The following is a 14,159-nucleotide window of genomic DNA, read 5'->3' as shown; positions in this document are numbered from 1 at the left end:
TGTGTGTGTGTGTGTGTGTGTGTGTGTGTGTGTGAGAGAGAGAGAGAGTGACAGAGAGCGAAAAAGAGAGCGAGAGAGAGTGAGAGAGAGCAGAAAGAAGGATGGGGGATGTACCGAGCCAGTAATAGAGCAGGAAGTGAAGACAGAAAAAGAGAAACAGCGCTGGTGGAAAAGTGACAGTGTATGGGTCACCAAAATATAACGGGCAACACAATGTTTGCTGAGACTCAAATCTCCCCTCTGCACGCGTGAGAGTGAGAGGAGATTTGGAGGCAGCATAAATTCGCTCTGTATGGTTGATACAGAAAAGGATTCTAAAGCTCTTCAGCAATCTCTCCCTCCCCACCCCCTTTTCTTCATGTTCTCTGCCTGCCTGCCTGCCTCGCGCTCTCCTAGCAGCAGCCCTCATGCGTACTTCATGGGCTGTCGGTATTTTCTAAATCGCTTGATCTGCGACATAGAATTCGATTTATTTTAGACTGAGAAAGAAAACAGACATGCCAGTTAAACTCCATTTAAAGGCGCGCATGTTCTAGTAAGACATGTGATTATTTGGTGTTTGAAATATATAAAAAATAAAAACTGTGAGAAAGCCCTGCTGGTTCTCCAAGAATTACATTAGAAGACTGACCTCTAAGATAAATGGGGCATAGAATGAGATTTCCTAAATGGTACACAGAGTTCTTACCCATTTTTAAAAAACAATGGACAACAAGAAATATACAATAGACAAACAGACTAAACATTCGAAAAGTTAGTCAAAGAATACACAAGAGGTCTAATAACGTGAACAAAATCTCACCCAGCACATGTGAACCACGTTTTGAAACTCAGAAAATTCTCATGAGGGAGTTAAGCTAACTCTTACGCTAAACAACGTCCAGTGAAGGATGACTGTTACCACAATTAAAAAAACAATACAAGCTAAAAAGAAAAACGGATTGGTTAAATTCAGGGTTAGGTAATGTTATACCTAGATATCTCTATGAATTCACACACACCATCACAACAATTCCTGGACAGGAAGTTGAAAGCTCCGACTCGCCTGGTAAGCTAACAGGTAATCTGAAATGGGTCAAAATCAAAGCAAAACTCACAGCGTAGGCAATTTATTTTATAGACCTGCCTTAAAGTTAAACTGCCACTTTTGCATATTACTGTCTTTTACGTACATAATTCTCATGGTAAATAACCACAAATTTATATTCAAACAGCCAGTATGGTCGTTTAAAAGTTTAGCAGATTACATTTCTGTGAGCTGTTTGGAATCTGGAGATATCGCAAAATGGTAGAAATAGATGAGGGGAGAGTCTGGTATGCTAGCGGCTATTCAGATAATTTCTTTCTCTCTTCTTAAGGTCTATGCATGTGATGTCCTCTCTCGGGCTGGGAAGAAAGAATTGCATTACTCTTCTCTGATGTGTAGTATCAAAATGCTTGAGTTATTGCTCATAAATTGATTGTGGGTTTTGCAGAAATGTCGTAATGTCATCCCCAGCTTCCCGCTGGCATGGATTTCTCAGGAGGTTTGCATTTGGATTTCTCAGGAAAGTTTCTGGCTAGAACTGACCTTCATTCTAGTCCTCACCGTGTCAAACAAGTCAACAAATTTGTTGGTTCTTGTGGAATCTGTATTAGCTCGACGTCTAGCCTGACCTATAAACTCAAAAGCATCGTACATAACGACAATGATGACACGAGAAGAGAAGAGGCTCGACTTCGTTGTCGCTCTACACAAAAGTCTCCACTCACGCTTTGCTGTTCAGCATTCTTGCTTTTTTGTTGCGTTTACCACTAACCGTGTGGCTACAATGTCAAATACCTTGTTTGGCACCACTTACAGGCCTGGAGGAGTAACAGTAGCACTTCTTGGTTTGTTCTCCACTCTTGGTGTTTCTGTGTGTGGGTGAAAACATTTCTAGAAACGGTCCTGTGTGGACGCTGGTCTTTTGAAACTATTGACCTGTTTTAGACAATAAATAGTTCCCATGTAACCTAGGAATGCCTGACTAGATCTTCACTGAAGACTGCTGAGCTGTATGTAGCAAGCCATGCAGTGTCACTTTGCTTCATTTGTCATCTGTCATAGCTTTGAAGCCTTAAATCTATTTACTACTTACTATAAAAAAAGCATAAAAGACACAACCAGAAAAGTTATTCTAAGTGAAACAATTTTGAGGTATTAGTGTTGAAACTGCAAATGTGTCAAAAATATTTTTTCACATAATTGTTGACGCATACTATGCTGTCACCGTGACAGTATGGTATCCTTCGCCTTCTCCCGGAGCTTTCAGTGCTAACTAGAAACAACCAATAAGATTATCTGAATAAACGGCTTTCCTATAACAGTGAATTGTTTCTCTGGTATCAGCACATTTAGCAGCATTTTGACGAGGTTGATTGACAGCACTAAGCCCCTCCTCCTGTTTTTGACCAGGAGCGGTGCATTTCTTCAGACAGCAAAAGCAGCACTGGGCGGAGGTGCAGGAGATCGGTCTTTTCACAGATTATCTGTCTCATATAGTAATGTCAGGACATGGTGACACTTTTTTACAAATATGCAAAAACATTTTTAATGAAAGTCACATACTGCAGCTTTATTGGCTTAAACTGTAGATAGTTAAGCTTTAAAAAGCATGTCAGCCAGAGCCAGAGATCTTTTTGGGGGAATATCATGTTCACCACTTTTATATTTAGTCTTCATTTAGGGAACTGCAATTTCTGATCATTTCAAATAAGCGTTCATAAATGGGATGTTTGTTTAGTTTGCATCTGTCAGCAAAAGCAGCCTGAGTGTTTGAAAGTGTGACTTGAACAGAAACAAAACCAAAATGCCTACGATGCAAGTTTTATTTTAGATTTCAGTGACTTATTTCATACTGCTCCACGCGCTATTTTTTATTTTTTTAATAACTTTTGAACATCGAAAACTGCAGCCGCGCTGTTGACCGTTTCATCTCCAAGAGCACCTAAATGCTGCAAAAACCGAGCCTCCGGTGGAGCACGTGAAGGCAGCACCGCCGCTTGCAAAAGCAGCAGAACTTTGCTATGTGAATGTGGGGGATGGGAGGCAGCAGCTCTGCTCAGCTCAGCCTTTTCTCTCCACATTGCAGAGCTTTGCTGCGTGCACCGCTCACTCTGTCAGTAGCAAAACGGCTCATCTTTTCGTTTTGCCTAAAAGTTGCACCAAGAAACCAGTAGAAATGTTCTGGCTTGATAAAAGCTGCACACGTAGCTTTTGTATGTTTAGTGAAGGAAGAGAATGCAGGGCGGAGGGGGCCAGCTCAGCTGCTGTCTGCTTATATAGGCTAAGGGAGGAGAGTGTGTGTGCGTGTGTGTGTGTGTGTGTTAGCAGATAGAAGGTCGTAAGAGAGGAGGGGGGTAGGGAGCTTCTTTTTTCATTTTAGCATAAACTTGCTCTTTATTATCAAGGGGTGCAGTCTGTTTTCCTCTCCCTTTCATGCATTTAAAAAGAGCAGCAAAAATCTTGTTTCTGTGCTCTGTTGTTCTCTGGCTTATTTTGGAAGAGACTTCAAAATGTGCTTTTATTTTCAGAACTCACCTTGTTTTTTGTTGCTTTATTTTTCCTTTTCCAGATGTCTGCGTGGCTTCCTGCTGCAGAGTGATTTAAAAGTGTAAAGTACATATTTTAAATATCTGTGGGAGTGCAAGAACACGATGCTAAAGACCTCCCATGCAGCAAGGAGGGCCATGCATTTATTTATGCGATTCTCCTTCCTGCTAACGGTTTATCAGCAGCCATGCAGCCCGAAATAACATCACTCCCGAAGCCGAGAGCTGGAAATCAAAGCCTCGCGTTGGGAGTTGCAAAAGTACTCACTTTTCACAATTTTCCATATCGCAACAACAAACTGGTTGTCATTGTATTTTATTTTTTTTGTTGTTTTTTTGTGACAGACCAACCACAAAGTAGAGCAGAACTGAGATGTGACAGAAAAATCAAGCATGTGTATTTGCAGTCTGCCTTACTTTACTGTGATAAATCCAAATAAAAAGAGTATGGCACAACTTTTTATTTTTTATTTTTTGGGCCATCATGCAAAATGGTTTGTGCTCCGTTGTTCTCTTGTTGGGTCTTGTTGGGTTAGCAAGACTAACCCAACACAATCCCATCTGTCAAACACGGTGGTGGCAGTAGCATGCTATGGGGTTGATTTTTTTTCTCAGCATCACCCTGATTCTAAACACACAGGCGGAACTACAATGGACTGGCTTAGATTAATGTCAGATGGCCCAGTCAAAGTCCAGACCTAAAGCAATTGAGAACCTGTGGCAAGACTCTAAAATAAGATACTCTCCATCCAAGCTGACTCAGTTTGATGAACTTTAGCATCAAATAATGCAAGAAGTAGTCCCGCAAAGCGTGGAGAAATGAACCCCAAAATAAAATTGAAATTTTACTTGGCGCAAAATCAGTTTTTAATAGGTACTCCTTTGGGGAAGTAAAGCATGGCAGACTTTTCAGATTATTATTCACAAGGAATAACAACTTTGCTTCCAATTCAAAGTTATACCCCACTTCACTTTGTGTTGGTCTGTCATAAATCACCACTTTTGTGGCTTGTAGAGTGATAAAACACACAAAAAAGAGGATGAATACTTGATGCTGAAAATGTTTGTTACCAGCTGATTAAAAACATAAATACAAAATAGCCAGATAAAAAAAATGTTACCAATCTCCTAATAGTCCACCGTATGTCTGAGTTTCTGCAATCATTCGAACAAAGACAGCAGCTCCTTTTCAAGTTGTCGGTCTGCTGTCACATTTGTCCCCTTGCCCTGACCGTTGATAGTTTGTTTTGATGGAGGAGAGGAGGCGGGAGGAGGAGGAGGGCATGGGGGAGTCATGTGACAGGCCCCTCCCCCCTGCCCCCATCTGTCCCAGGATGATGATTTAGGAGCGTTTACTTGTGCCTCACCACCGCCTCCCTGCGAGGATGGCTGTGATGTATCACCCTCTGCTTTGGTGCTGCAGCTTCCTTTGCCATCACCAAGGCATCTGCTGGAACTTCATCCACCCATCCCTCCCCCAAAGCCCCCCGCGCCCCCAACCCCTTTGCTCTGGAATTCTTTCTAAATTGGAAGGATTTGATTTAAAGAAGGGGAAAGGAATTTCGAATTTGGATCTTGATGAATATGTTTGACTCAGCCAAGACAGTGAAAAGGCCCCAGGAAATATCAAAAGCAAATTGTTAGCCTTGTGATAGTCCTAATTTCTCAGCTTCAGATAGTTAAAAACGTCACTCTAGTTAGCGAACAGGTGACTGATTTTTTGGGGGGTATTCTTTTGGGAGTTTTGTCTTTTATATTAATCCCTCGGGATCCAGTCTGGGAATGAAGCCACGCCGTCACCAAGACTACCCAATAATGTGGCGTGGAATTTCCTAACAAGAGTGCTGTTGAATTCAGACACACCAGCATGGCGCACACCCACGTGCACAATAGCCAAACACAAGCCGTACCTGACAATAATGTACACAGCGAGAATTTATGGCCATCAAGAGTCTGTCGTTAGCGCAAGCTAGAGCCAAACGTGAGTGTCAATCCCACACTGAAACTGTCCCGCTAACACACACACACTCACGCACGCACACACACAAAGCTGTTGGGTCCTGTCCAGATGGTTGCCAGGCAGCAGTTCAACGCATAGTCTGGAGTGTGTTGAGGAAGGAAGTGCCACTTTACGAAGTGTAGTGGGCATCCGGATAGTTCCCAGACACGTTGTGTGTTCACCTTCCAACCACACGCCTACAGAGGAAGAATAAATGGAATGTGATGGAGACAATCGATTACGGTTCATCAGCCACATATTTAGGCACAAATGTCTGATTGCTTGTAATGGCCATAGTGAATCAGCCAATCATGTAGCAGTGAGTCAATGCTTGTAGGCATCTAGAACCTTGCAGAAACTTCCAGGAAACTGCAAAACAGCTGAATCACCAAATTCCTTTAAATCAAGACTAAAAACCCACCTGTTGCTTTTGACCTGTAATAACTGGAGTGCTGACCAACGTATTTGATGCGTATTGATGATTTTATCGATGTTACTTGACAGAATGTAATATCCGCTGCTGGTTTTCACAACTATACGATGTATTTATAATGTTTTTATAGCACTTTGAACTACCTTGTTGCTGAAATGTGCTTTACTATTAAACTCGTACTGTTTCCAATGACAATGACGTGCTGGACTGTAACAAGAACGCTGAAAAAAAGACAAGGCAGAAACTATTCGCCCTCTGCTTGACATGATCCGTGTTTCTGTGTATTTATTTTTAGGGTTTTTTTGTGTTCAGTTTCCTTCCTGTGAGTCTCTGTCTCTGCGTCTTCCCCGTTGATTGCTTCCCAGGTGTGTCTCATTCCCTGATTACCCTCCCTGTGTATTTAAGTCCACCTGTTGTCTCTGTCTCTTGTCGGATCGTTGTTGCATGTCCGTTGTTGTTGTGTGTCGGCTCTCCAGTTGAACTGTTAAGTCCTGGTCTGCTTAGCTCTCGTTTTCAGTCTGTCGTCAGTTGCTACCGGTATTTAGCTGTGTGCTAACTCTCTGCCGTGCCGCCTGTATCGGACTGTGTGTGCTTCTACATTAAATTCATCATTTTCATCTACATCCTGCGTCTCTCCTCACCACCACTAACCCATTTATGACACTGCTGCTTTAATTCCAAGACAAGTCTGAGAAGTCAATTAACCACACAACCATGGTGGTTGTTCCTCAGCTGGCCTCTCCTGGACTTGATGTCCAGTAAAAGAAAAGTTGTGAGACCTGTTCATTGTTGAGGATTTTGAGCCAAGGTCAGTGTTCAAAAAAATGTCCAGTGCTGAAACATCAACCAAAGTTTGCAAAAGAATGAATCATGGTATTTTGTCTGATCTTTGGTTTGAAGAGACTCGCCTTGAGCTCTTTGGACACAGGGATGTTGCTTTTGTTTGCAGAAGGGAGGGAGAGACTTTCAACCCTAATAATGCAGTTCCCACTTTGGAGGGACACCAAAGGACTTTGGAGTGGCCCTCACAGAGCCCCGATCTTAATCCCATTGAGAATCCTTGGCAGGTTCTTAAGGTCAGCGTTCGTTTTCGAAGATCACGCAACCAAGATGAGCTGCAACAAGTTGCCATGGAAGTAATACAATATCACCAGTTTTTTGTTATGGTCATTTTTATGGAATTATTAAGAATTGTGTGTGATGTCATCAGGGAGTCTGGTAATTCTGACTTTAACTCTGAGTGACTGAAAGTAGCATGGTGGTTGGTGCCAATCGGGGCGGTCTGTTTGAGAAACTGCTAAACCATACGGGGTTTCATGTGAGACCATCTCTAGAGAATGGCAAAAAACAGAAAATACTTTCTGAGTGTCAGCTATGTGGAGAAAAACACGTCGTGTTGATAGAAAAAGCAGCAGAAACTCAAAGCCCTTGTTACTACCAAGATGAGCAGAGCACAGAAACAGAAGATTTCACCAGGAGCTCCTCCTGACAGCTGAGAGCACAGTTTGCACATACAATAACAGATTGAAAAAATGTTGCTTGGACCAATGACTCTCGATTTCAGCTGCATCATTCACATGATATGTGCAGCAAACAACATGAAAGTATAGATCTATCCACGTCAGGCTGTTGCAGGCGCTGTAACCCTTGTAAGACGCACACCATGTTAAATTTCTCAAATGACTTTAGACTTAAACATTTCACAGTGTGCAACCTCAACATCACCCCGGTCAGATTCCACCGAAATGTCAGTTCAAGAGCACACGCCGTTACTGTTGGATGCCGACAAGACGGAGATGGGAAAGAGAGAAAGAGGGGAGAGCTGAAGCACTCATGGTTAGGACAAAGAAGACAACCATCAGGCCTTCTCTTAGTTGGTGAGGAATGGATTTGGGGGTTCATGCATCTGAATGACCAAAAGTGACCAATTCAACCCTCCACAGGTTTTCCCATAATTCCTTCATTGGCCGACACTCAGGCGCTTCACATCTTCTCATGGCTGCTTCCAGAAGAGAAACATTTATCAGATTTTTGTTTGATAGAGAAACTTAAGGATGTTATGAAATGATAAACGTACATCATGGACGTGCAGCTGACAAAGCTGTAGAAAGTTATGTCAGTAAGACCAGAGTATGAGGTTTTTTTTGCCATATTTCCATTAAGCAAATTTATGTTTGTACTTTTAATTTGCGCAAATTTATGTTTAATGGAAAAGCAGCTCGTTTGTAAACATGTAAGGATTTTATTGTCATTTTACGCATTTCTTAATCGGTAGTGTCACTTTGTGGTTTTTCAATTTCTGTGTTTTAACATCAACTTGCCAAGGTGACTGGATGGAACTTAAAATTAGGTCTTGTTTTGTTTGTCTCATAAACTTGTTCGTTTTGGAGGGATGTGGAGACTTTTGAGAGCTGCTGCATAAACAAATGAAGGAAATGCATGTTTACGCAAAACGTGACTGACATTGCAGTTTCCAGTGGGTATATATTTAAACACGTTGCTGCTCTCACTGAACCCTCTACTCTATCTACATCCTTTTCAAAGTCACTCAGCAACATTTTAATGAACAAGTTGGCCATAATTTCTCCTCAACTGTGCGAGAAAATTACATGGTCAGTTAGATGAGAGGTATTTACTTGGAAAACATCAGAGGACTCTTTTTTCTTTTCCGTCCTAATATAGAAAACAATAAAAACAGTTGCAAGGTTTACTTCTTTCCAACCCTGACTGTTTTTGTCACCTTGCAAACAGTTTGGTTATGTGACACAAATACAGTTTGTTTCCCATTTTCCTCTCACTGGGCTTTTGGCGGTGTTTAAAACGCATCCCTCTCGCTGTTTCATCATAGACTCCAGCATCTATCTCACATCAGACCGCCGTGCTAACGCCATCTCATTCTTTTTTCTTTTTCTTCTTCTTTTTTTCGTTTTACGTCCCCTTCGCCCGTTATGAGCCGGAGCAGTCATGCTTGAAACAGTGCACACATTAGCCCCCATAAGAGGGGAGAGGAAAGGCATAACAAATCGCGCATCAGTAAACAATAGGCTGAAAAAAGTGGGACAAGAAAATGATTCAGGTAGGCTGAAATGCATCCCATCTTGTTGTGTGAAAAGATCGGTCTCCTGGGGGTCTCAGAGGCCCTAAACGTGAGCCACATAAGTCACTTTTCATCACAGTTCCCGCGTATTAACACATTGAATTTACATGTTGAAATATTTTTAAGGGACCAGCAGCTGTGGTTGCTACAGACTTGTTTTAAAAATGGTTGAGGAAGAAACAGCTACCTGCAATTCTGATGCAAGGCTACAAAGTGTCATCACTTTGTGGCCTGACACAGTTTGTACTGATTTATGCTAGTGTGAATCATTACATGCAAAATCGTTCCATCTTCAGCAACGTAGCATTGTGCAGTTTAGAATGTGTGGATTTTATTCTACTACTTTTGCTCAAAATGAACACAGATCATACACACACAGTGTCTGGTTCCTTTACTGAAATGTGTGTTTTTGGGTCAATTAAAGTTCTGAATATTCAGAAGGTATTACTCACTGAACCACATTTTTTATGTATTTTAAGTCATAGAATGTTTTATTACTTCTATGTGTCTGCACCAATATAGAATCCTTAAAATATATGTTGAATCTTTATTTCCTAGTTTTTGTCTGAGTGTGATACGTTGAGTAATTTTGGAAATCCTACATCTAAACTGGACGTTGACATTGTTCAGAAAATTTGGAGAAGTTCATTAAAAAAAAAGAAGTTTATATATGAATTCCAGAAGGTATAATTTAGTAAAATTTAAAAGGGTGTTCAAAGTAGGGCCTGCGGGTCATTTGCAGCCCTGGACTGATTTTGAGAGGTCACAATTCAAGAGTAAATACAATAAATTAGAACAAAATTAGAAATTTTAAATTAAAATCTCCTTCAGAAAATGTTAGATTCAACACAAAGTCATCATCTTTTCCAATCTTTCTGATTTCCTCGTATTTTCATGAGAACTATAACCACATCTAGTCATTGATTTGTACTGTAAAGTAAACCAAATAGGATTTTAATTGCTCCATTAAAACGGTTAAATACAGAAAGTGTTTTGACATAAAGAGTGACCTAGATTCAGTTTTACTGCTGTGAATAGACAGAATGATTTTCTCCGTTTTCTTCGACCAAAATAAAAAGTGAACTGCTTATCTTTTATTTAACAAGGACAACATGTCAGAACCGTTTCAAGTTTTTAATCAATGACCTCGTTCTTACATAAAAATCTAATTATTATGTATGTTTAAATAAAATAGTTCATGCCTTGTATTGACCCACTTTACAAAAAGCTTGGACATCTCAGATTTAAAGTGTTTGTTCAAAATGTTTTTTTGTATTTTTTTTTTTACGTGTGTTTCCTTTTTTGGTTACTTTAAGATTGGTTGTGAGCACTGCAACTTTTAAGAATTTTTCAGCAGAATGTTGTCCTTATTGTGTGCCATTTAGAAATCAGAACCTGAGTTCAAAGTCAGAAAATAATCTGTAATAGTCCCTGCGGTGCCTCTTGGAATGTCAGATTTTTTTTTCCCTCCGCCAACTTCAATCCTAAAGTCCAGTATGATTTCCATGCCTTATGAAACTTTGTGAAGACTGCTAAAATAAACTGTGAATATGTCCTGATGTTTTGTCTCTCAGTAAATCTTCTTTTTAGGCAAAAGAAACACAACATAAAGCATCTCAGTTCATAGAATATGAACAGGCAGCTTCCAGACCGCCGTCTGGAAACTGCCAGGATTTTTAGATGTCAATTGGGGTAAAGTCCCACGTTTAGAGGAGACAGCCGAGATGCTTTGAATCTGCTGTAGTTGCTATGCCAGGACACTACATGGCATTGTGATTTTAGTGATTCTATTTCACCTCATGGGTCCTTCCAGCATCTGCATTAAACACAGAGCAGAGGGCAAAAAAGCTTTTTGCCCTCTGCTCTGGTCAAACTAATGGGAACAACACAGAAAAGGCAATGTGCCATTTATAGGAATGGGCTACTCTTCAACCCATGTTCTACGACCAGCAATAAATGCATTCCCCAGTACGTTCTCAGAGCTGCATGTCCTCACCAGGAGACCCCCCACGTGGCTTCTTGTCATCCTCACTGAAATGAGAGCAATCACTTCGCTGTCCTTGCAGGGTGAGACGCTGTAATTTGTTGTGCTCTTAACCTTACCAGGCCTCACCGTGATCCAGGCTCTTTTCTTTTTTCCTAAATTTTCAGTAGAAAACTCAGCATTTGGAATTTAGCTCCACTGAATGCGTGGATGTTTTCTCAAGTGATTTTGGGTAAATTATAACCCAACACACAAGTAGGGGAAAAAAATAGGTTAGAACATGCTGAAGCTTTCTAGTGTTTTATTTAAAACAACACAGAGTGATGGCTCTCAAAAAGAAAAAAGGCAACACTTCAGTAAATACTAAGGTTTTGAAGCTCCCACAGATTTAGTCTGTGAGGCACAAAGCTGGTCTACACTTCAGAAACTCTCAAAACCTTCCTGTTTGAGCAACCTTACATTATACAGAACTATGTTTATATTTACATTGCAGGTTAAGGCTGCTGAACGTAATGACTCTACATTTTCCTACAACTCTCCAATTTTGCATTATTTTCTGTAATTTCAGCTTTTAACTTTGCTCTCTCTCTGCTTTTTCTTCTCATAGAAACTATAGAAACTAGCTCTGGTCTGGCATTCTGTTTAGCTAACTGTATGCGCTGACTCCAAAACTGTCTCACAGTTGATCTGTTCAGGTGTGTTTCTCTATGAAGCCAGTAAAAAGAGCTACTACTGCCGTTAACTTTTTACTTTACATGGCAGCGACAGATGTGAACAGTTACAGGAGATATATTCGTAAATCATCATCTATTGGCCAATCAGAGGAGACATCAGATCAGCCAGAGCCAACCTAAACCGTGCCCTCAGAGTTTGATTTTTGCGGCGCAAAGAGACTTTATTACTGTTTACAATTGTCTCAGTGTAGCATTGTAGAACTTGGTGGATGTGCCTCATTTCAGGAATCAGCTTTTGAACCTATCCATGTTGGGACAGGCACTTGGTAGACTGGGGCTTGGGGGACAACCCACCAGCCAAGAGTGAAAACAGAACTTTATCTCAGCAAGACCCTAGGCCATGAGGCCTCGGAGAACTGACTTTATTCCTTGTTGCTTCGTGTCGTCCTCCAGGGGAAGGCTGAAGATCAGGGTGGCACTGGGTGGGGGGTCAGATCTCAAATCTTTGCATTGTAGTACTGATGAAAAGGGAGGACGTTCAGATTTAATTCCTCTTTTTGCCATTATCCCAGGCGACACACCTCGGCGCTTGAAAGACTGGAAAAACAAACCACCGAGGCTGATGTGCTGCAGCTGCTACCTCCTTGTTTTGCTGGCAGGAGAGGACGACTCCGGGATTAGGAGACAAAAACGCTCTGTAATGTGTGACAATAAAGTAAAATGAGGCCGTGCATATGACTTTCCAGTTTTTTTTTTCTCCGTCTGTTGCCAGTCGAGTTGATAAAACATAATCCGCCGTTTCCTCCGAATGTGATACGAGAGCTTACAATTTGGAACGCATCATTTGGATCGTTTAGGACTTGGAACGGGCTCACATTTGAAGAGGGTGTTTGAACTAGAACCTTAAGAGACACTGCTAGGCTCATCTTATGCCAAATAGGGCATTTATAAAAGGTTGGCACAGGCTTTTTGGAGCGAAGGCTGGCAAAGGCATGACGTCTGCATCCCGGTGCCAACCAAGGGGTTTTGTTTGGCATGTGTCTCTGTAGTATGGCTCGTCTTCTTCAGAAAAAAAAAATCTGGCCCAAACACAACTCTACCATTGGATTGCTGAAGCATTGCAAAATTGAAAGTGATTAATTAAAAAGCTCTCAGCTTCTGTTTGAGTCAAGGCACAAGAATTAGAACCAATAAATAACAGGATAGGGGCCTGTTTAACCTCGGCAGTTCTGGGGGTTCTGGCTGTGCAGACTTATTTGATAGAAGAACAACAAAAAAGTAAAAAATAAAAACACACATCTTTTAATGTGCACTGATACTAAAAAACTGAGGTAAGCGCTAAGCGATTTATAGTTTATTCAGTTTTTGCAACTACAAAACTCATGTTTGATTGGGATTTCATATGATTGACTGACTGGTCCGTTGTGGAAAAGAACCCATTAGAAGTCCCGTTAGCCATTTGCTACAAGCCACTCAGAGGAAGAAAGGGCATCAGACAAGAACACAATGAAACGTTTTTGCTCAAAATGTGAAACACTATGTACGGTGCAGCACAACCTCCTCACAGTGAAACATGGCGGTGCTGTTGATGGCCACAAATGCATTGTGGAGCCCTTTCAAGCTGGAATGAGAGCGACCAGTAATTCAGAATTTTTCAGTCGTTTCTCCTTATTTGGAAAGTTAAGGCTCACGAAGACAACAGATTTTGTTTGGAATTAAAATGAGGGAGCAAATAAAATACGATACATGAACTCTGACAGTGGGGAGTGTAAGGCAGAACTAGAACTCATCCCATAAGTTCTGTTTTTCGGGAAGCCCCGAAAAACAACAGAGGTCGAACTTTAAAGGAACTTGACCCATGTAATCATGGCAGTTTTTTTTTTTTTTTTTAAGAAGATCCATAAGGAGGAGCTTATTTACGCCTGGGTGGACCTAGCTCCGCCTTCCAGGCGCAGCTTCTGCCTCACAGAGCAGCCCACCCCCACACTCAGCTCCTTCAGACTAGCCAACAGTAATTCGCAAACACTTGATAGAACTGCACATTTGCTGAGCTCATTATAGGAGCTACTTCTCAGTGGTTTTGTAACGTTGTTTTAGAGAAACCATGTTGCGATGACTTCCTGAAGGCGGAGTTTCAGAAAGAGCAGGAGATTTTAAAGAGAAAGAGGCGCAATTTCAAGGTGCTAAAATATAAGGTAAAATTTTGTTTGTCATATTTGATATATGTAGCATTTTTATAACAACTCATGTTAACATGATAAATTGATTCTCCTCTAAAATGGAATCAATTTATCATGTTAAATTTATCATGTTAACACATAAATCAAAGGATTTATGTGTTAGTCCAAAGTCTAGACCCAAATCCGACTGAGAATCTGTGGCAGTTGTAGCAATTGCAG

General features: G+C 41.1%; 1 long non-coding RNA gene across 1 annotated transcript; it reads left to right on the top strand.

Annotated features, from left to right (window-relative positions):
• The first annotated feature begins 6,406 nt into the window (after window positions 1-6,406).
• LOC103471995 (uncharacterized) lies at window positions 6,407-7,864 on the top strand. Its single transcript, XR_534781.2, has 3 exons — window positions 6,407-6,813; window positions 6,906-7,141; window positions 7,712-7,864. It is a non-coding gene; the product is annotated as an uncharacterized LOC103471995 (long non-coding RNA).
• The last annotated feature ends 6,295 nt before the right edge of the window (window positions 7,865-14,159 follow it).

Source organism: Poecilia reticulata, linkage group LG11 (genome assembly GCF_000633615.1).
Source record: "Poecilia reticulata strain Guanapo linkage group LG11, Guppy_female_1.0+MT, whole genome shotgun sequence".
In the NCBI taxonomy this organism is placed as follows: Eukaryota; Metazoa; Chordata; class Actinopteri; order Cyprinodontiformes; family Poeciliidae; genus Poecilia; species Poecilia reticulata.
The sequence above is the reverse complement of the archived record's forward strand: the minus strand, read 5'-3'. Positions and strand labels throughout refer to the sequence as shown.